Genomic DNA, 23771 nt, shown 5'->3' with positions numbered 1-23771 from the left:
GACCACTTTCCCAAGACTGTCTGTTCGGAAACCCCGCAGTGAATCCATAGACGGGGACCATACGACAGCTCTGGTTTGACATCCCAGCACATTGTCACGCCTACTTACTGTGTAGCGTGACTCGTTAGGTTCCTGACTCATCATTCCAGTAACCAAAGGATATTTACGTAATTTTCGTTTTTTCAACATTAAGAACTAGTCAACTGTTGCCCCTGGATGATGTAAAACTTAAAGCAAAACAAAGCTACCTGCACTCTGAAGGTCGGTGTGAACGTTTCAGTGCCTCGATAGGGATGGTAGCGTTATACGTGGTACAGCATTGCCTTGCTCCGATCTTTGAACTGATTTAGCCAGCCAGTAACAGAGGGACCTATAATCAAAGATGCTACTCCAGGCGAGTGTAAAATGAATGTGCGCAACGGAAAATAATAATCGCTAAATGAAGATTTGGCCCTGTCTGACTACCCCTTAAGCAGATCTTAGGATCTCTTAATTCTATAAATTAACCGAGCGAGGTGGCGCAGTGGTTAGCACGCTGCACTCGCATTCGGGGGGACGACGGTTCAGTCCCGCGTCCGGCCATCCTTATTTAGGTTTTCCGTGATTTCCCTAAATCGCCCCAGGCAAATGTCGGGATGGTTCCTTTAAAAGGGCACGGCCGACTTCCTTCCCCGTCCTTCCCTAATCCAATGAGACCGATGACCTCGCTGTTTGGTCTCTTCCCCCCAAACAAACAAACAAAAAATTCTATAAACTACAAACATAAATGAATAATGAAGGCAACTAATATTACTACATGATAAACGTTGTTCCTGCTTATATATTTATTGTAGATTAAAAAAAAGCCTTTAGATTACAAAGTTTACATTCTCTAAGTAAAATTTGTGATCAATTGCCCAAATCTGCCCCTTATTATGACTATGCAGTCTAATATCAACACTAGAAGACACTACTTTCAAAGATGATCTACGGTGGTGTGGAACCTCAGTAGAAATAAACTAACGTGATCACATCTCTTTAGCTTTATAGCCCTAATAAGCCGAAGCAATTTGAGGTATCACCGTATGTACTGCGTCCGGTGCGTCGAAGTGATGGTTCTCGTACTCGTCTGCGACGATGGAAGAACTCCAGCCACAAATAAACTCTTTCAAACACTAGGACGCAGAGGGCGGACCTCTGACTAATATACTCCAATACTGTCTTCTTCTCTCTGTGTTCTACAGACGAGGAACGCGAACTCCCAGCCACAAGGACGGAGTTCAGATAACGTCTGTACGTAAGTATAGGCAGAGGAAGTGCTTCAATTACTGACCGCTGCGTACTTCCAACCTGGAGGTGAAGTCCAGAATCGTATAGGTTCGCAACAGTGCATTGCGTAACTGTTCTAACTATGAACTCTCCTGAAAGCAAAGACAGCAAGTCCGTCTGTATCGCCGGCCGGTGTGGCCGTGCGGTTCCAGGCGCTTCAGTTTGGAACCGCGTGACCGCTACGGTCGCAGGTTCGAATCCTGCCTCGGGCATGAATGTGTGTGATGTCCTTAGATTAGTTAGGTTTAAGTAGTTCTAAGTTCTAGGGGATTGATGACCTCAGATGTATAGTCCCATAGTGCTCAGATCCATTTGAACCATTTTTTCCCGTCTGTATCAACAAAGCTGATATCGAGCGACCGTAACACAAGGGCACTCATAATGGAAGACCTCGTCTCTCCAACGCTGGCCTCCCGGCGAGGCTCAGCTCCCCACCATCGCCATTCTGGAAACGAATAATATTCGCGAAACCACGGAATATTCTCCCTCTCTGCAGATTCTTCCGAACGCCGTCGAACCATATTTTAGTCTTTTGTCGTCCAGCACGGAAAGTTTGAGAGGAAAAACCTATACTCGTACAGTGGTACGCTTCTGAATAAAAATCCTTGGAAATAACCCAACCTGCGTGGTTTCCGAGGTGCCGCTTCTTCGTTCCTCGCACCTGCGTCCAAAATTTGCAAATTTCAGAAGTATTATCCGGTTATCCTTCCGGCCGTACTGCAATAGCGGCCGGTCGCCCCTGTATTGTGTGTTCGCGCTCAGGTGTCACGACGTCTGTCTAGCTACTTCCTGTCTTTAAGCAGGACCAACACCTGTGCGGGCCTTCCACCCAGGACTTGAGTTCCGCCTGCCGTTTCATCTGCACAGGCGTTCCGACCTGTACCAGAATAGCAATCATTCACTACGCCGTTCTGATAATAAAAACAGTCCGTCACCTTTCGTGCAATAATCGTTAACAATTATTTACAAGGCGTACGTGAGACTGTCAGTGTCCTTTATGTATTCATATATACGATGTACAACCTATCAAATGATACCTAATTGTGTTTGTAGATCATGGCAAAGTATGTGGATGGGTGGTTGTAAGATGCGAAATTATAGCCACTTTACAACAACATAACTTGGTCTATGCATCTTAGCACTGTTCGCATTAGCAAACTATTGCCAGGTGAAACAAATAACAAGTGACAAAAAAATCCTAGGAATGACAAAGTTTGACCCCTGGACTTCAGGGTTTGCAAGCTGGCAATTAGCCACCTAGCCACAGTATAATGCGGAAACTGTAGAATAGTTTTGTTATTTAGCTACGTGTTCCATAGACCATGTAAACGATTCCTTTGCCGAAATAATATGAAAACAGTCAATTTTCAGGATATGTATACACGAGTAGTGTTCCTTTGGACATGAATGCACTGCGGTGACTGCAGCCGTTACGAAATACACTAAATGAACTTTGCATCATAATCGGAATGACACAGGTGCTGCAGTATCGTATTTCTGTGCCGGTACCGGGCAAGCGACTTTCAAGTACAACGTCTGCCCTGTACTGGAATATACATAACGGATGTGCGAGTACAGATTGTAGACGCATGCTGGACGACATACGGAAGTTTGGGTCTGACCTTGAGACGTGCACAGATACCCGAATGGTCAATCAGCACTAGGCTATTTTGTTATGATTGGATCGCCCCTCAAGGTGCGATACGCAATGCTCACGCTCCATACGGACAAGGGGGGACTCGGACTTACGAATGTTCGCTGCCAAGCGACGGCGCTCCTTCTAGCCACGATGTACAAGCAATGGCGTAGGGGGGTGATTCCCTTACATCCCGCCTACTGGATCTCCTAGTTACAGCGTCCCTCACACCTCCGGTGGCGGTGGGCAACAATACGCCACATTTTGCGCATGTATCAACATTTATCGTGGACCTTAGTTATATCAGAGACGAGCTTCCGCGCACGAGACCGCCATGCGCGAAGAATTTTTATGTTTGGCTGCTACGACGGATAAGTCGTAATGTCATTGAACTCAAACACCCCAGGTTGCATTGGCCGAAGATTTGGAGACATGTGCACCAAAAATTCTTTCCTACCTTCGTTCGGGCACTGTGGTTCTCTGTCACCTGTGGCAAGATCAACACCAACCAATTGGATTAATGGACACTCCACTATACCCGAAATGTCGCCAAGTGGATGACGACCATCACCGCTTAAATTGTATCGCGGTGGAGGAGATCTGGCTCCTAGGAAGACAGATGGTAGCTTGCTACCTCCGTGTGACACCGCAACATATTACACCTGCTTCCTTCCTACATCTGGAGAGTGACTACTTTCCGGCGACGATCATCTGGGTCAAAGGTTGGACGATCGCGTACCTCTTGACTTTTGGTATTTCTTGCAGTAAGCCCAGAGGTTCATAGATGGTCACACTATCGGGAAACATTTGTCAACTATCTTCAGGCAGTCTTCCTCGACCCCCCACGCAGTTGGGATGTGCCGGGTGCAGTCGGTGTGCGCATTTGACAGCTGATTATGAGCCTCACGCTTCTCTCACCACTCAATATGTAATGCACATACTATACGATGAAATGATCTACATGTTCCTTTTAACAGAGTGATTTTTTTGGAAATTAATAAAAAAAAGAAAAAAAGGAAAAACAAAGAAAAAATGGTGAGGCGACCGCTCGTGACAAGCGGGAATTCCGGGTTCGAGTCCCGTTCTGGAACAAGTTTTCATTGTCGTCATTGCATTCGACAGCTGACGGTTGTCCTTATTCGCAATTGGGAATTCATTTAATGGTTTATTTTTAGTCCTACTTATGCAGCTTCACTTAAAATTAGATTTTTTTACACGTTCCTTTTTTTAAATTAAAATACTCTATGGCTTAGAAGGATTTGGCCAGGGAAATCATTTTAGGTTAGAATTAAAATTTGCTGTGCTACCTGCCGGACATTTTGTGTTACTGAGCAAATGATAAAAAAAAATTGTTGATGCACACTGAATTCCTTTCTGAGCCATTGACAGCTATAATAATAGGCAATAAGGCTGTATTATTTTCTAGTGTAGTAGCTATGACGTCAGAATTCTTCTCAAAAATTTCACGAGCCAATATACAGGGTGTTCCATTGATCGTGACCGGGCCAAATATCTCACGAAATAAGCGTCAAACGAAAAAACTACAAAGATCGAAACTTGTCTAGCTTGAAGGGGGTAACAAGATGGCGCTATGGTTGGCCCGCTAGATGGCGCTGCCATTGGTCAAACGGATATCAACTGCGTTTTTTAAAATAGGAACCCCCATTTTTATTACATATTCGTGTAGTACGTAAAGAAATATGAATGTTTTAGTTGAACCACTTTTTTCGCTTTGTGATAGATGGCGCTGTAATAGTCACAAACATATTGCTCACAATTTTAGACGAACAGTTGGTAACAAGTAGGTTTTCTAAATTAAAATACACAACGTAGATACGTTTAAGCATTTTATTTCGGTTGTTCCAATATGATATATGTACCTTTGTGAACTTATCGTTTCTGAGAACCCATGCTGTTACAGCGTGATTACCTGTAAATACCACATTAATGCAATAAATGCTCAAAATGATGTTTGTCAATCTTAATGCATTTGGCAATACGTGTAACGACATTCCTCTCAACAGCGAGTAGTTTGCCTTCCGGAATGTTCGCACATGCATTGACAATGCGCTGACGCATGTTGTTAGGCGTTGTCGGTGGATAATGGTAGCAAATATCCTTCAACTTTCTCCACAGAAAGAAATCCGGGGACGTCTGATACTGTGAACGTGCGGACCACGGTATGGTGCTTCGACGACTAATCCACCTGTCATGAAATATGCTATTCAATATCGCTTCAACCGCACGCGAGCTATGTGCCGGACATCTATCATGTTGGAAGTACATCGCCATTCTGTCATGCAGTGAAACATCTTGTAGCAACATCAGTAGAACATTACGTAGGAAATCAGTATACATTGCACCATTGAGATTGCCATAGATAAAATGGGGGCCAATTATCCTTCTTCCCATAATGCCGCACCATACATTAACCCGCGAAAGTCGCTGATGTTCCATTTGTCGCAGCCATCGTGGATTTTACGTTGCCCAATAGTGCACATTATGCCGGTTTACGTTACCGCTGTTGGTGAATGACGCTTCGACGCTAAATAGAAAACGTGCAAAAAATCTGTCATCGTCCCGTAATTTCTCTTGTGCCCAGTGGCAGAACTGTACACGACGTTCAAAGTCGTCGCCATGCTATTCCGAGACCAGCTAAAACACCTACTTGGGCATCATCATTTGTTGCAGGTCGTGTTTGACGTTTCACATGTGGCTGAACATTTCCTGTTTCCTTAAATAACGTAACTATCAGGCGAACGGTCCGGACACTTGGATGATGTCGTCCAGGATACCGAGCAGCCCGTTGGGCATTTTGATCACAATTGCCATACATCAACACGATATCGACCTTTTCCGCAATTGGTAAACGGTCCATTTTAACACGGGTAATATATCACGAAGCAAATACCGTCCGCACTGGCGGAATGTTATGTGATACCACGTAGCTATACGTTTGTGACTATTATAGCGCCATCCATCAGAAAGCGAAAAAAGTAGTCCAACTAAAACATTCATATTTCTTTACGTACTACATGAATATGTAATAAAAATGGGGGTTCCTATTTTAAAAAACGCAGTTGATATCCGTTTGACCTATGGCAGCGCCATCTATCGGGCCAACCATAGCGCCATCTGGTTTCCCCCTTCAAGCTAGACGAGTTTCGTTCTTGGTAGTTTTTCGTTTGATGCTTATTTCGTGAGATATTTGGCCCGGTCACTGTCAATGGACCACCCTGTATAAGGGGTGATCAAAAAGTTTCCTTTTGTGGCCTTTGATGTAGCGTATATGCATCACAGCGCGACTCTGATGCAGGTATATAAGCACCGACTTCTGGGTAAAGAATTAGTGCGGAATTTGTGCCGTAAATGTGGAAACGTGAACAATGGCGGCGTTATTACCATATACTTGCCGGCCGGGTGTGGCCGAGTGGTTCTAGGCGCTACAGTCTGGAACCATGCGATCGCTACGGTCGCAGGTTCGAATCCTGTCTCGGGCATGGATGTGTCTGATATCCTTAGGTTAGTTAGGTTTAAGTAGTTCTAAGTTCTAGGGGAGTGATGACCTCAGCAGTTGAGTCCTATAGTGCTCAGAGCCATTTGAACCATATGCTTCCAAACAGGATCAACGTGATGTTATCCTTTCCTTGGCCGCCGAAGGGCAAACACCGGCAGAGATCCAACGGAGAATGAGGAATGCAGCATGTCTGTCGAAAACCCGGAAAACTGCGACGAGGGATGCTACTGCTTCGTAATAACAAAGAAGTTACGCCAACTCTACTCTGAGACACATCGAGCACCAGCACCTTAGTCCTGACCTCTCGCCAAGGGATTACGACGACTGGGGTCCCTTAAGGAAGGCCCTGAACGGTAGACGAGGATGTGCAGCAGGCAGTTGCAGACTTCTTCGCGCAGCAGGACGCGGTGTCCTAACCAAACGGATATCTTCAACCTAGTGCGTCAGTACGGTTATTGCCTCTGTGCCCAGAACTGATTTTGGGTGTTTGGCATACCTATTCTGGACTGTACCGCCCGCGAACGGAAACTTTTTGACCGCCACTTATATGAAGTATATACTACAAAGATGCACTTAGGATCCCTAAGTCCTTCAAGGCGTACTGATGACTAAGGGTGAAAACCACATAACTATTATCCTTAGTGCTTGCTTTTGTGCGATCAGTACTTTCTTTCTAAGTGATTGCTTACGCTAAAAAATAATTCCGCAAGACATTATTAGAAGGTGGAATGAATTGTTTCAGCTGCTTTAACATGTGCTCCTTCCAGTACAAATTCTCATCAGTATGTACAGATATAAATTTGGAGTATTCCGCTGTGTTTACTGACTCTTGTTCATGTGCCATATCAATTGTTCATGTGCCTCTGTTGTACAAGAATGAATATATTATCCTTTCTGAAAATGTAGGGAGAGTCTGCCATCAGAGAAACACTGAAAAATTCTTTGGAAAACATCATTAACAATTTCTTCTGTCGCTTTCTTCCTAATAATATGCATTGTAAGACGAGTACAGTCTGCAGAAATTACCAGCTGTACTTAATGAATGTTAAGTGCTTATTGAGATATATAACGAATAGAAATGGACCCAAAGTAGAACCCGTCGTATATGATGTTGAGTAACTCTCAAGAATGAGCCCCGGTAAAATCGTCAAACTCCGCCGAAATTTTTGATAGGCCATAATAGAAGAGCCGTTGATTAAAAGACAGCAGGTTAAGTAATGTAACAGTCCATACCGTACATCTGAATCTGACTTCAGCTGCGATCCCTATGGTCAATACTTTACGCAAAAAACAACATACGTAGGTAATTCGAGGGTCATTCTAAAAGTAAAGAACGTTTCGATCTGAAGAGCCGCATCATTAAAATGCAAAATGCGAGCGAATCTTTTCTGCAAAAAAAAATCAGTGTTAGTGGCACTTGGCATCGTCATTACTAACCTACCATAAAACGGAAAGATGCAGAATGGGTCTCTGATGGTTCGCTGGGACTGAAGAAGGTGCGAATGTGATGCATAAGTTGAACAACATCCAAAAGGAGGGCTTTTCTGACAGTTCCACGTGGTTGTGTGACGTTCTGTGCGTTCTATGCCAAGTGAACAGAAACTATGTACAACACCTGAAGCATTTAAAACCACCACCTTAATTTCCTCTGCTTTTTTAATACGTTTTTATTAGGTCACTTTCTTGTTGTCATCTATTCGGTACAAATTTTGCAACTGATTTGAAACTAACGTCTCGATGAGCTAGAAACTTCAAACTTTGAGATAGTTCAGAATGCAAAACGAACTCACCTTCTTGTCCGTTGTGTGGCAGAGGGTACCTCGTGTGCCACCACTATTTCTCCCCTTTCCTGTTCCATTCGCGAACGCTGGCGAGCGTCTATGTGAGCTCGACTCTTAATTTTTTACATTCGCCGTCTTTTCGCCAGATGTGCTTAGGGGGAAGCAATATATTGGTTCACTCATCTAAAGTGAAACTGAAATAAACTTGAAATTTACCACTTACCTCTGTTGTAATCTCACCAGGATGTTTGAAATCGATTGAAAAATTTCACACACACCAAAGTAAAATAACAAAAAATAATTATTTAAACACTTCTCGAAACGGACTGAAAACTATGAAATGATATTACACCGCACCTTACAGATTCGTGAACTCATACAGACGGTCCTGAAAATTTGTGTTTGCGAATTTGTAACAGCTATGATAATACCAATAAAATTTAAAACGTAAAACGTGGGGCGCATGCAACCGATAATAGTAAGCAGTGTAGAGAGCAACCGCCGGTGAGAGGAATCGCACTGTAGTTTGTATCACTTGCAGTGCAATAAAATTGTTAGTACCTTGGATGTACTATTCGTGCCTCAGTTATCTACTACATGCGCCCCCACGTTTTTCGTTTTGTATTTTACAAGTATTGTTATAGCTATTAAACAATCACAAGCTGAAATATTCAGGGTTGGTTGTATGGGGCTGGGAGAAAATCATTATTTCATGCTTTTTAGTCTGTTTCTAAACCTTTTTTGTATTAATGCAGCCTCGAAAACTTTCGAGCAAAAGGGCTACGAAAGCTTATGGAGCTCTACGACAGGTATTTAGCTTTAAAAAGCGCCTACATAGAAATCAGAATTTTTGTAAAAACTCTTTTCTTTCATTATCTTTCCCCACAGTCGTTTAATGAACAAAGTAAGAGCATATGGACTATCAGACCAATTGTGTGATTGGATTGAAGAGTTCCTAGGTAACAGAACGCAGCAAGTCATTCTCAATGCAGAGAAGTCTTCCGAAGTAAGAGTGATTTCAGGTGTGCCGCAGGGGAGTGTCGTAGGACCGTTGCTATTCACAATATACATAAATGACCTTGTGGATGGCATCGGAAGTTCACTGAGGCTTTTTGCGTATGATGGTATGGTATATCGAGAGGTTGTAACAATGCAAAATTGTACTGAAATGCAGGAGGATCTGCAGCGAATTGACGCATGGTGCAGGGAATGACAATTGAATCTCAATGTAGACAAGCGTAATGTGCTGCGAATACATAGAAAGAAATATCCCTTATAATTTAGCTACAATATAGCAGGTCAGCAACTGGGAGCAGTTAATTCTATCAATCATCTGGGGAGTACGCATTAGGAGTGATTTAAAATGGAATGATCATATAAAGTTGATCGTCGGTAAAGCAGATGCCGGACTGAGATTCATTGGAAGAATCCTAAGGAAATGCAATCCGAAAACAAAGGAAGTAGGTTACAGTACGATTGTTCGCCCACTGCTTGAATACTGCTCACCAGTGTGGGATCTGTACCAGATAGGGTTGATAGAAGAGGTAGAGAAGATCCAACGGAGAGCAGCGCGCTTCGTTACTGGATCATTTAGTAATCGCGAAAGCGTTACGGAGATGATAGATAAACTCCAGTGGAAGACTCTGTAGGAGAGACGCTCAGTAGCTCGGAACAGGCTTTTGTTGAAGTTTCGAGAACATACCTTCACCGAGGAGTCAAGCAGTATATTGCTCCCTCCTACGTATATCTCGCGAAGAGACCATGAGGATAAAATCAGAGAGATTAGAGCCCACACAGAGGCATACCGACAATCCTTCTTTCCACAAACAATACGAGACTGGAATAGAAGGGAGAATCGATAGAGGTACTGAAGGTACCCTCCGCCACACACCGTCAGGTGGCTTGCGGATTATGGATGTAGATATAGCAATACCTGGAGGAACACACGTTCTTTACTTTTAAAATGATCGACGTGTTTCTGTCATTGTTTTAGGAAGTCAAAGAATTCCTACCGTAATGGATTTGAAAAAAGAAAGGGGAGCGTTGGCCTTTACGCCATATTCGTCGGGTAGGCTCGTTGCACGCACTGCCAAGTCACGTGCAGAGAAATGTTTCCGTTAGCAGGAACGGAAGCATGGTAGAGTATCGGATGGTAGGAAAGGACTGGTATTTTCTGCAGTAAGCTAGGTGCTTTAGGGGGAAAAGATACTCCGTGCATGACGAGTTTAAAGTGTGCACATTTTCGAACAGAGTACGTCGTTTAAACATATGCCCTGTTCTAAGGGTTAGAGCTGTTCGGGGCGACCAAAAGTAGGAACAGAGTAGACTCTTGCAGAAGGCCGTTACATAAGACTGGGAGATTGCGCCATTTCTCAGAAATTTGCGCGAATCTTCTGAGAGTGGAAAATAGTGTTGGCAGTGAAGTGTGGCCCGGCGCGGAATGTTTGGGAAATCAGTTAAGGCCACTCGCGCTGGCTGACAGTCAAGATATATTTAAGCTGATGATGAAGCGCTTGGCAGGGACACAGTTCTATAGCGGCGGCCGGCAGCAAAGCGTTTGCCGATACACAGATTGTACGCGTCAGGGTGTGCACTGGCAAAAGGCGACGAGGTCAGACAACTCCCTGAGGAAACAGTGCCGCTTAGTCTACACTGACGAACAAAAGAAGTGAAGGGGAGGACGAGACGGAATAAAACTTCACGAGATGAGGACGGTGTGTGATGTTATTTCAGAGATCACAGAATCGAGCCCAATGTGCCAAGAGCTTGGCATTATGATCTCACTCACCAGTACGGCGTTGCACCGCCTCTGGCCTGGATGATACGTGCTCTCATTCAGTGTGGCAGAGTGTCGTGAAGCCGTTGTATCCTGAATGAGATTTTCACTCTGCAGCGGAGTGTGCGTTGATATGAAACTTCCTGGCAGATTAAAACTGTGTGACGGACCGAGACTCGAACTCGGGACCTTTGCCTTTCGCGGGCAAGTGCTCTACCAACTGAGCTACCCAAGCACGACTCACGCCCCGTTCTCACAGCTTTATTTCTGTCAGTATCTCGTCTCCTACCTTCCAAACTTCGAGTCTCGGGGCGGCACAGAGTTTTAATCTGCCAGGAAGTTTCGTTGTATCCTGTCCTGAGCCAAGCTGGTCGACCGGATGCTGGTGCCCGAACGGGGAGTAGACGTGCGAACTGGTCGCAGATGTGTTCTGTAGGGGACAGATATGGCGATCGTGGTGGCCAGGGAGTACCTCAGAATCACGCAGCCAGTTCACAGAGACACGTGCTGTGTGTGGCGAGCAGCACTGTTGCGCTGAAAAACGCTACCACGGTGCTGTCGCGTGGCAGGTGAGACAAGAGGACACGCGATGTCCGTGCTGCCAGGAGTTCCCTCAGAGACTGCTAGCCGTAACCTCGAGTCAGACCCGATGGCTGCCCACGCCACGGCATCAGGAACAACACCGCCGTGCCTTTCCAAAGCACTGAAAGAATGGGACATCCCTCCAGGTCGCCACCATGCTCACCATGTGTACATATCCGAAGTACATCTCTCTCCGACCACCATCTTTTTTTTTCAGGTAGTGTAAGCTTCGAAAAAGTTTCACCATCATTAGTGCGTCGGCTTTATTTTCTGTCGACTAACAGGGAAAAATTCGACAACAAATTTGATGGTGGTAGGACTGAGACGCCCGCTAAACCCGCTGGGCAGGACAGGTAATAGGATTGTGGAAAGGGCGAAAGGTTGAGGTCAGTTTCTCCTTCTAATTGTCATTTATTGTAATTTAATAACCTTTAAATGGTTCAAATGGCTCTGAGCACTATGGGACTTAACTGCTGAAGTCATCAGTCCCCTAAAACTTAGAACTACTTAAACCTAACTAACCTAAAGACATCACACACATCCATGCCCGAGGCAGGATCCGAACCTGCGACCGTAGCGGTAGCGCAGTTCCAGACTGTAGCGCCTAGAACCGCTCGGCCACTCCGGCCGGCTAATAACCTTTACAACCAAAGCGGCACATAGCCCGACCTTTACCGAATGCAACTCTTTTCACGGCTAAAGGCCTCCAAACAAGAAATCTTGACAAATCAACAAGATAAAAATCCAATTAAGATAGCATTGAAATAATTAAAAAAAACAGCAAAAATATGCAAAGTGTAATACAAATGGCTGAGGGCCACAATTAAATTTCAAAATTTTAGAATATTTTACCATAGACTTTTAAAGGCAGAAGGCCAGAATATTTAACAACAAGAAATCGTAAAAATCAACAAGATTAAAAAGCAATTAAAGAGACAAATCAAATAAATTGAAAAAAAAGGTATCACGGCTACGTGGAAAGCCTTAAGGCTAAGCAGATAGAACACACATATGCAAGGTGCAGTACCAACGGCTGAAGGCCATAATTAAGTTTAAAAATTGTAAAATATGTTAACATAATCTTTTAAAGGCAGAAGGCCGCAATGTTTAAGCTTGAAAGATAAATTTAAAAATTAATGTTGCAAAATTTAAAAAAAATTTTTAAAAATAGCCATAAGCCTTGAATTTAAAGTAGCTGGCAACAGGTAATTAAACACCGGCGGCACTCAGAAGCCTCCAGGGAGGTCGGTCTGCCCTCGTTCACCTAGGTGGAACAGGTGGTGAACCCAACTGTACTTGATCCGTCGAAACCCAACCAGGGAACGGCCACGGACCGACCGACACAACGACTTCTTTCCCGTCAATCAGCACATGAGAACTCAAACCAGCAATGTTACAAACGCGATAATCCACAACGGAGTATGTATTAGCTGTCAAAATTACACACCATGTTAGACAGCGACAACATGTGAGGGAAGGACGCTGCCTGAAATTACGTTAGTGGCCAGGTCAGGTAACCGGAACACTGGCCACTAGGCAGAAAATTTCGCTGGTACACTTGAATTTGAAACATGGCAATACAGTTAACTTCACTCAATAGAACGCTGCCTGAATTTACGTCAGTGCCCAGGGCAGGAAACCAGAACACTAACGGCCACAACACAGAAAATTCCACTGGTGCACCCACATTGTAGTCGACCAACAGAGTTAATTGCCCTGCATGGCGGCTAAATTTCAGCAGTAGAAACACTCGGCGTTGCTCACAGGAAAACCTCCCCACCACCGAAACGAACCACCATAACGTGAATGGACGTGGCTTGGATCGTTGAATCCACTACTCAACTTTGACGTCCAGGGTCGATGAACCACGAAGCTCGTAGCGATCGGACAGCTCCAAACACGCTCCGACACTGCGCAGAGGCTGCCAGCGGCCCCAGCCGACTGCATCGCGCGGAGATAACTTCCCTCGTCCGCAACAACCGACCTACCACTTCAAAAATGGCTCTGAGCACTATGGGACTCAACTGCTGTGGTCATAAGTCCCCTAGAACTTAGAACTACTTAAACCTAACTAACCTAAGGACAGCACACAACACCCAGCCATCACGAGGTAGAGAAAATCCCTGACCCCGCCGGGAATCGAACCCGGGCGTGGGAAGCGAGAACGCTACCGCACGACCACGAGATGCGGGCGACCTACCACTTCCAGACCCCCTAGCCGGAAACTATATGCACCAAACCAAACATGGTACACGGCGCAAATATCGATACACATCACTGCTGCCACACGTAGAAGGAAGAAGAACCACGACGTAACCGCGACAACGGCGGGAAACCAAACACAGACGGGAAACCAAACACAGATAGACAGCCAAGTTCACGAAAACGCATAGTTGGGAGTGAGCACGGCTCAAGGACTACACCGAGACACGTATGGGCGAAAATAGAAAAATAAATGAAGTTGCTCAAGGCAGAACCGTTTTTCGAAACATTTGTTCGAAACCAAACAAAGAGAAAAGAGTGAGCTTCAAAATGAGTACCTGATAACGAGGCCCAAAAAGTTCGATGTACACTCTAAGAAAAAAAAGATGCATAACGAAGGAATTATTCGAATGGGGCGGAAATCGGTAGATGCAATGTTCAGACGAACACATTAGTACAATTTGAGGAAAATTGCGTGATCTATTTAGAAGAACGAGCTACAGAAATTGAGCAAGTGAATAGTCAATTGGTCCAACTGTCGCCCTTTTTCAAACACTTGTGCGGCTCAACATTGACTGACAGCGTTGATAGATGTCCTCCTGAGGGATACCGTGTCAATTTCTGTCCAACTGGGGCGTCAGAACGTCAGATGCCGAGCTGGTTGCAGAGTCCTCCCCATAATGCTCCAAACGTTCTCAGTTGGGGAGAGATCCCGAGACCTCGCTGGCCAAGGTAAGCCGTGAGCTGGCGGCCATTATCTTGCTGAAATGTAAGCCCAGGATGGCTTGCCGCGAAGGGCAACAAAAAGGGGTCAGAATATCGTCGACGTAGCACTGTGCCGTAAAGATGCTGCGGACGACAACCAAAGGGGTCCTGCTGTGCAAACAAATACCATCAATCTTGAATGAGATTTTCACTCTGCAGCGGAGTGTGCGCTGATATGAAACTTCCTGGCAGATTAAAACTGTGTGCCGAACCGTGACACGAACTCGGGACGTTTGCCTTTCGCGGGCAAGTGCTCTACCAACCGAGCTACTCAAGCACAACTCACGCCCCGTCCTCACAGCATTACTTCTGCCAGTATCTCGTCTCCTACCTTCCGAGTTCGAGTCTCGGTCCAGCACACAGTTTTAATCTGTCAGGAAGTTTCATATCAGCGCACACTCCGCTGCAGAGTGAAAATCTCATTCTGGAAACATCCCTCATGCTATGGCTAAGCCATGTCTCCGCAATATCCTTTCTTTCAGGAGTGGTAGTTCTGCAAGGTTCGCAGGAGAGCTTCTGTAAAGTTTGGAAGGTAAGAGACGAGATACTGGCAGAAGTAATGCTGTGAGGATGGGGCGTGAGTCGTGCTTGGGTAGCTCAGTTGGTAGAGCACTTGCCCGCGAAAGGCATAGGTCCCGAGTTCGAGTCTCAGTCCGGCACACAATTTTAATCTACCAGGAAGTTTCACCATCATTCTTGCTTGTCGGGCAGCATGGCGGGCGAGAGTCAGGTTGGTGTCCCAAACCAATCCGGTGCGTATCCAGACACCTCACTGCCGATGAGCGGATCTCAGTTCCGTGGGATTCATCACTGAAGAGATTCCAGGTCATTGTTTAATGAATAAACATAAATCTTCATTTCCAATCAGTGATTCGTTACTTCAAAGTACGTACTCTTCCATTCGTATAATTTTGACCCTTAATTTACGAGAGACCCCGTGCAGTGTTAACTCCTAAGCTGAATTTCTTCCTCCCGGTATCTTGTTCGACGCTTCGAGGTTCTCCGTTACGATTTTGAAACATCCTGTGTACGAGCGCCTTACGGGACAGGACGATGCCACGAGGTAATAAAGAGCTAGGAGGATTTGCAGCCTGCGAGACAGGTCCGTACTGGGCGGCTGGCTGTGTTCGCAGGCCGCGCGCCGGCGCCGGCGTTTCGGCAGCCGCCCGTGTAGCCATCGTCAAGGGCGATGGCGGCAGCAGCAGCAGCGGAAGGGAGAGGAGGGGAAGTGCGCGCCGGACCGCCGCCTGCTGCCCGCCAGCCCGCCGAGGCCGCCGCTGCTCCCCTGCGAGGTCAGCCGTGTGTCTTCTGTGTTGTGTCCGCACCCACACTAACACCCGCTGTCGTAACACACTAGCGTAACTGTGCAAGGGGCTGGGGTCGCTCTTGTTAGAAGCTAGTGAGCTCACGTCAGGGAGGCAGAACGTGTACGACACACATTAATCGAGGACTAACGTCGTACGGCGGTCCGATTTAAATCAATCGCCATCTGTCGTTTGAGGTCCGAAAAAGAAATGTTCTGCCAAGTACTATTGTCAGCAGGCAGTCGCCACGGTCGACCACTCGAGGAAACCGTTTTCTCTCTCTCTCTCTCTCTCTCCCTCTCTCTCTCTCTCTCTCTCTCTCTCTCTCTCACACACACACACACACACACACACACACACACTTATCCCCTCAGTGCCGTGAGTGCACATTGTGGACTTCGAGGCTTCACTGCGTAAAATTAATAAATGGCTTTCACCAGTTCAAGCCCTTTAGTGCACCTTCATGTACGTTGCGTAGTTTCTGTTTTTCCCTCTTGATGACGTCAAGTGAGTTGGTAAAAACCGTTTATTAATTTTACGAAGAGGAACATCCAAGGCCACATATGAGTACCCACGAACTGAAGACGATGTTGTTGTCTTCAGTCCTGTGACTGGTTTGATGCAGCTCTCCATGCTACTCCATCCTGTGCAAGCTTCTTCATCTCCCAGTACCTACTGCAACCTACATCATTCTGAATCTCCTTAGTCTATTTATCTTTTGGTCTCCCTCTACGATTTTTACCCTCCACGCTGCCCTCCAGTACCAAATTGGTGATCCCTTGATGCCTCAGAACATATCCTACCAACCGATCCCTCCTTCTGGTCAAGTTGTGCCACGAACTCCTCTTCTCCCCAGTTCTATTCAATACCTCATTAGTTATGTGATCTACCCATCTAATCTTCAGCATTCTTCTGTAGCACCACACTTCGAAAGCTTCTATTCTCTTTTTGTCTAAACTATTTATCGTCCTCGTTTCGCTTTCATACATGGCTACACTCCATACAAATACTTTCAGAAACGACTTCCTGATACTTAAATCTATAGTCGATGTTAACAAATTCCTCTTCTTCAGAAAGGCTTTCCTTGCCATTGCCAGTCTACATTTTATATCCTCTCTACTTCGATCATCATCAGTTATTTTGCTCCCCAAACAGCAAAACTCATTTACCACTTTAAGCGTCTCATTTCCTAACCTGATTCCCTCAGCATCACCCGACTTAATTCGACTACATTCCATTATCCTCGTTTTGCTTTTGTTGATGTTCATCTTATACCCTCCTTTCAAGACACTGTCCATTCCGCTCAACTGCTCTTCCAAGTCCTTTGCTGTCTCTGACAGAATTACAATGACATCGGCGAACCTCAAAGTTTTTATTTTTTCCCCATGGATTTTAATACCTACTCCGAACTTTTCTTTTGAGGACATCACACACAGCCATGGCCGAGGCAGGATTCGAACCTGCGACCGTAGCAGCAGAGCGGTTCCGGATTGAAGCGCCTAGAACCGCTCGGCCACAGCGGCCGGCTGGATGCCAGAGTCAGCACCTGCATTGCCACCCATGAAGGCTACACCTCCTACTAATATGTAGGACTCAATACGTGGAACCTCAAAGCCACTTGGGCTCTTCATCTGTAAATGTAATAATTTCGTGTAGTCCTTATGCATTGTTGTAGTAACAAATCCTCAGTGACTTGGAAACCTCTGTACTAATTTTTTATATCAATAAAGTGTAACGATCAAAGATCCGTTCTTTCAGTGTGGATGGACACCAGTACCGATTACTTGCAGGAACCCAGAATGACGAGTGAGGGGCTAATGGCTAGGTGACGCTAAGCGAATAGTGCGTAGAAGGCTGGCTGGTGTGATGGGAAGAGTGCTCGGATGGCCGAACGGTCGAGACGGTCGTTCGCGTTAAGCAGGTGATCTGGGTTCGTGACCCAGCCCAGCACAAGGTTCCACCTAATACCACTGACTCGTTTCAATGTTCAGTTGCGGCAAACGTCATTAAAAACCTTTGAAATCTATCTCTATAGTCTGTCTACACTTGCCAAAAATTTCTTTTCAATTAATGATGGGAGGATTTACCTTAAGTTTTTGAAATGGATGAAATTTTCCTAGGGGACAGCTTCAGACTTATCACATCAACCTCGAAAAATAATGAAGCGAAATACTGTTTTGTCCTTTGGTTAGCAAAATACCTCGTACGACAAAGAATCTTTGAAGAGTTGCACATCACATTGCATTTAGTATGTATAAACTTCGGAAAATAGCGCTTTTTGATTTTGTGTCAATATTTAAATCAACTACTACTAAGTTTAAAGTCTGCATCTCATAAAAAATTCACGTAAAGAACCAGAAGTTCTATGTGTAATGACCGAATCATGAGGTACTGCTAGGAAAAAAATCATATACTGCAAGTATGAATATTGGCTGTAAGCCTAGTAATTTTGGGTGGAGACATACAATGCAAGCCTCTTCCGTCTGTCCATTAAGAGGTCACACGTATCGGGAAGCCGTAGATATCACGATCAATGATTGGGAATTGCAGGTAAAAAGCGACACAGTCACGTGTCATCTATAAGCAGCCAGCACCAAACGCCTTATATAGAGGCCCTCAAACGCCGAAGAAATTCTGAATCCCATAGTTGCAGCGAAAAGTAGCAGCCTTCGATGAAAGAGCCTACAGTAGATACTGTGTGAGTGAAAAGTCAGACTAAGAACGACTTGCAAAAGTTCACCTGCACGTACCTGTGGGTTAGGGTCGCTGGTTTCCATTTGTCTACATGTCACTTCAGCTGTGACGAGTATTTGAGCCTAAGTGTTTGATTATAATAATATAATCTGGCATTCCCACGGTTCTTGGTCAGTAATACCATACGTTATTGCGTCTTAAAATTGCAGGCTGCGGTTGTCTTTTGTTCTAGCAAGTCTCTTGTATGTTTTTGTAAACCAGTGTCTGTGCCCTTCTGCACTTTCATTGCTAACATTTGAAGAAGCAATAAAAAGCAAACTAGTAAGCGAACCCGGCGTCTCATTTGACTGTCAGCATAATACGAGGGTAAGTCAACTATTAGCCGCAAAGTAGTTATAAAATTTTATAGTAAGCAAATAGGAAACTTACAAGAACATCATTTTTCGACATAATCTCCTTACGTTTCAACGCACTTGCTCCATCGTTGTACAAGCTTCCTGATGCCATCGCAAAAGAAAGTTCTCGGGTGAGCTGCGAGCCAGGAGTGCACCGCTTCTTTCATTGTTTCGTCCGAGGCAAATCGACGGCCCCTTAATGCCTGTTTGAGTGGACCAAACAAGTGATAGAAGGGGCAAAAATTGTTCAAATGGTTCAAATGGCTCTGAGCACTATGGGACTTAACATATTAGGTCATCAGTCCCCTAGGACTTAGAACTACTTAAACCTAACTAACCTAAGGACATCACACACATCCATGCCCGAGGCAGGATTCGAACCTGCGACCGTAGCAGTCGCGCGGTTCCGGACTGACGCGCCTAGAACCGCTCGGCCACCGCAGCCGGCTAAAAATTGTTCAAATGGCTCTGAGCACTATGGGACTTAACATCTGAGGTCATCAGTCCCCTAGAACTTAGAGCTACTTATACCTAACTAACCTAAGGACATCACACACATCCATGCCCGAGGCAGGATTCGAACCTGCGACCGTAGCGGTCGCTCGGCTCCAGACTGTAGCGCCTAGAATCGCTTGGCCACCCCAGCCGGCTCAGAAGGGGCAAGCTCGGGACTATATAGAGGATGATCCAGTACTTCAGTTTTGAGTTTCTGGAGAGTTTCATCGGTGCGGGCATCAGTATGCGGACGGGCATCGTAGTGCAACAACACAACACCTTTCGACAGCAATCCTCGGCGTTTGCTTCGAATTGCAGGGTTTAGCCTGGCAGTAAGCATCTCACTGAAACGTACTCTGTTTATAGTTGTGCCCCTTTCCCGATAATGTTCCAGTACTGGACATTGTGCGCCCCAAAAAACCGTAAGCCTGTTTTCCTGCGGACAGTTGGGTCTTGAACTTTTTCTTGCACTGCGAATTTGGATGTTTCCATTCCATACTCTGCCGTTTACTCTCCGGCTCGGCTCGTAATGATGGATCCATGTTTCGTCGCCAGTAATGGTCCTGTCTAAGAAGTTGTCCCCTTCGTTACCATAGCGATCCAAATCTTTTTTGCAGATGTCCGAGCGCGTTTGTTTATGAAACTGTGTGAGTTGTTTTGGGACCCATCTCGCACAAACTTTATGAAACCCAAGTCTGTTGTGGATGATTTCATAGGCAGAACCGTGACTAATTTGCAGACGATGTGCCACTTAGTCAATCGTCTAAAAGAATCATTTCACGAGAACGCTCAATGGTTTCTTCATATGTGTCGGTAAACGGTCGTCCGGCTCCTTCATCATGCGCAACACTTGTGCGACCATTTCGGAATTTTTCAGTCGATTCGTAAACACTGCGTTGTGACAAAACACTGTTCCCGTACTATACCGAAAGTCCTCGATTAATTTCGGTCCCTGATGCACCTTCCGAACACAAAAAACGGATCACTGAAGGTTGCTCTTGTTTGGTGCAAATAGACAGCGGAGTAGCCATGATTAACAGCACGGAAGTGATAACGAAACTAACCTAGCAGCTTGAAAATTGCAAAGATATAATAACAAATAAATAAAGCATGCGTCATCAACGTAAAACGACAGTACTACCAAAATAAACAGAAATATAACTAAATTGCGAATAATAATTGACTTACCGTCGTACTTGCCTCTCTAAGCTTGAAATCCAATTGTACTGTGTCGAACCACGGCGACCTGTAAAACGTCAGCCTGCCTCCGTCGCTGTTTCACTGCTATACACTGTCACACATGTAACAAGAAAGGGACGAGCAATAACCCAGCGTCTCCACTGATCTGAGACTGAGATTCTAAAAAGTATGTCGCGACCCACATCGGGTTACTATATATGATACAGTCTCTATAATGTCCCCAAGCATGTAAAAAGCAAGGTCTTAATTTTAAATAGGGCCGGAGTTACGTCCGCAGATATTTGCTGCTTTTAGTACTGGTAGGCACAGTGCTTTGCGGCTGCCACTGGTTGTTAGCGTCCGCCAGAGTGGGGGGAGGGGAAGGGGTGGGGGAGAGAAGCAGCCACTTGCTCCCCCCACCCTCTAAACCGCCAGCCTCTAATCTGGAGTACAGAGTCTGTATTGATATAATAAGTGGTGCATAAACTTCAGTTCTCTGGGATAAAGTAAGTTTTTAGTGTCATCTGTAAAGATTAGTTCTCATGACATGACATGTATCGAAAATAACGAACTCATTTATACAAAAAAAATGGCAATTTTGAAGTCCGGCCACCTCAACCCACATCTCCCTACTGGTGTATTGCTGACACTGTCAGTAGTTTTAGAGGTTTGACAAGATTCACACAGTGAAACACACAACGAAAGCACCTTTTAGTGCAAACTGAGACAAGGTGTAGCAAATAACTAATTTTTCTCGTGCATTGAATGACAGCGTCAGTAACTGAAAGGTTAAAAATATTTTTCCGTCTTCGCAGTATGCAATTTTTAAATTGGATGTCCCCCTCTTCATGGTAGCGCTGAAGGAATGTGGAGGCGGGACATGTTTTTTTCAGTTTTGTGAACGTCGGTAATTCATTTCGGTACCCACCGTGAGCAAAACTTACCTTTATTACTGAACGAGTATCACGAAACCTGGGGCGCGGTACCCAAACCCATTTCCTGGTTAGCTACCAAACGGCTTCCAGGGACAAGAAAAGTTGATTTTGAAATTCGGCGTTATTATTGACCGAACTTAAAATTTTAAAATGCCGTCGTAAAACACTCATAAAGCAGCATAACCTTATATTAAAAGTGTAACACAATAAGACAAGTGTTACACTTACAAACTGTGTGTTTGTCTCGAGACAACGCAACTGGCGGCGCGCAAATACCCGAACTTTTTTCACCCAGCATTTGAAGTTGGGAGCAGTTAGCGACTTCCAATAAACATTAATTTCAGATCTTCTTTCAACTTTTTCTCACTTACTTGCTTGGAGCAAATACAGGGCCGATCAAAATTTTTTGTTTACCTAGCAGAACTATGAATTTGTGATTAAAGCAGGGATTTCGTTTTGAATATTGTGTCATATCCCCAGTATGATAATAAAAGAAGTGTAGACATGTAAATGCTGGTGGCACTGATTGTTCACATAGAGGGCCGCTGACGAGTGTCCACAACAACACTGACGTCGCTTTAGGTAAGACACGTCCATTCGGATAGGCCTGATTGATTCCTTCTGCTGTCTGCACAGCAGTCGACTGCATTAGTTTATAGTACATTGTGTGCATCTAGCAGTGTGTTTGTATACTGATCAGGCTACCTCGTAGTACGACGGAAGCAGGAGACTGGAATTGAAAAAAAGTGTTGTAACTTTATCTGTGCATCAGGAAGGCTGTTCTAATCTGGCAGTAGCAACAAAAGCAGGTACAGGTCAATCTACAGAGGTGTATAGAATTCGCGAGGAAGTAAAGAGCATGCGAGCAGATCCCATCTCAATCTCAACAGTGCAACGCCATCTCCGTGAACAAGGTTTAAATGGGTGCTTTGCGACAAAAAAAAAATTTTATTACCCAAACAGAATAAGGTGAAACGACTGCAAGGGGCATAACAACATAAAAACTGGAGAGCGCAGCAATGATCCACGGCGTTACTCGCGGACGAGACCGAGTTTGAAGTATTAAGAATGTATCGTCGAATGTTTCTTCGCCGACTTCGTGGAGAATGTACGAAGAGTCAGTGTGTGACGACAACGGTGAAGAGTGATGGAGAGTCTGTCATGGTGTGAGAATGTTTTGCAGGTAATGAAGTCGGTGATGTAGTGAGAATTGATGAAACATTAAAGAAGGATACCACAGAATACTGATCAACAATCCTGCCCCATCTGGCGAGAGACTTAACAGACGTAGGTTTATTCTACAGCAGGACAATGTTAGGCCGGCAGGAGTGGCCGAGCGGTTCTAGGCGCTTCAGTCTGGAACCGCGCGACCGCTACGGTCGCAGGTTCGAAACCTGTCTCGGGCATGGATGTGTGTGATGTCCTTAGGTGAGTTAGGTTTAAGTAATCCTAACTTCTAGGGGACTGATGACCTCCTATGTTAAGTCCCATAGTGCTCAGAGCCATTGTTTTTTATTTATTTTTTTTTCAGAGTGTTCGGAAATTGTGAGCCGACTTCTCACACGCACAATTCTGACAACTCCTTCTTCAAGTTCATCAGTCACATCCGAATGTCTTCCCTGACCCCTTTCATCTCGCACATCTGTGCGAGGAGCCTCGATTTTTCTGCACCACTCCCTCACAGTACAATCACTCATAAGCCCGTCCCCCTCATCCGAGGCAATGGACTCCGTCTGCTTCTACGCAGCGAATGACAGAACATACCTTGCGACTGGTGGGACACGCAATAACAAGTGGGACGAAGCTGCAATCATTTCTTCATTTTTAATAATCAATCGGTGTTTAATTCACGAATAGCGCTGAAAACATTGAGCATAGAGCAGATGTTTTTTGAACTTTCTTTTTCAATATTGGCAATACAATTATGTTTTGGGCAATGAAACAGCTCGAATGCGGAGACGGTCTACTCCCTCCTGACAGGGTTAGGGTCATTTTCGTAAGCCGTCGGACACGACAACAACGCCTGCAAGCTACGTCAGAGAAGCAAATGCAGGTGTGTGCAGGCGGAGCTTGCGTCACGTTGACGCTGTCTGACGTCACGGTGGCTGCGCCTCTATTTCCGCGGCCCGCTGGTGCGAACGCAGTCCCGCTGCACACACACGTACTCGCACGCCATCCGGACGCCACTATTCCTGTTCTTGG

General features: G+C 45.2%; 1 protein-coding gene across 3 annotated transcripts in view; it reads left to right on the top strand.

The window, feature by feature from the left end:
- Window positions 1-23771, top strand: part of LOC126424931 (uncharacterized) — a 71100-nt gene that overhangs the window by 19264 nt on the left and 28065 nt on the right. Inside the window, exon 2 of one of the 3 annotated variants that reach the window (XR_007576233.1) lies at window positions 15701-15859. The exons of the other annotated variants lie outside the window; for them this stretch is intronic. The gene's annotated coding sequence lies outside the window, so the exon portion shown is untranslated. The remainder of the gene's footprint in view (window positions 1-15700; window positions 15860-23771) is intronic. 3 annotated transcript variants of the gene reach the window in all.

Source organism: Schistocerca serialis, chromosome 10 (genome assembly GCF_023864345.2).
Source record: "Schistocerca serialis cubense isolate TAMUIC-IGC-003099 chromosome 10, iqSchSeri2.2, whole genome shotgun sequence".
NCBI lineage: Eukaryota > Metazoa > Arthropoda > Insecta > Orthoptera > Acrididae > Schistocerca > Schistocerca serialis.
This window is presented reverse-complemented; position numbering and strand designations above follow the sequence as displayed.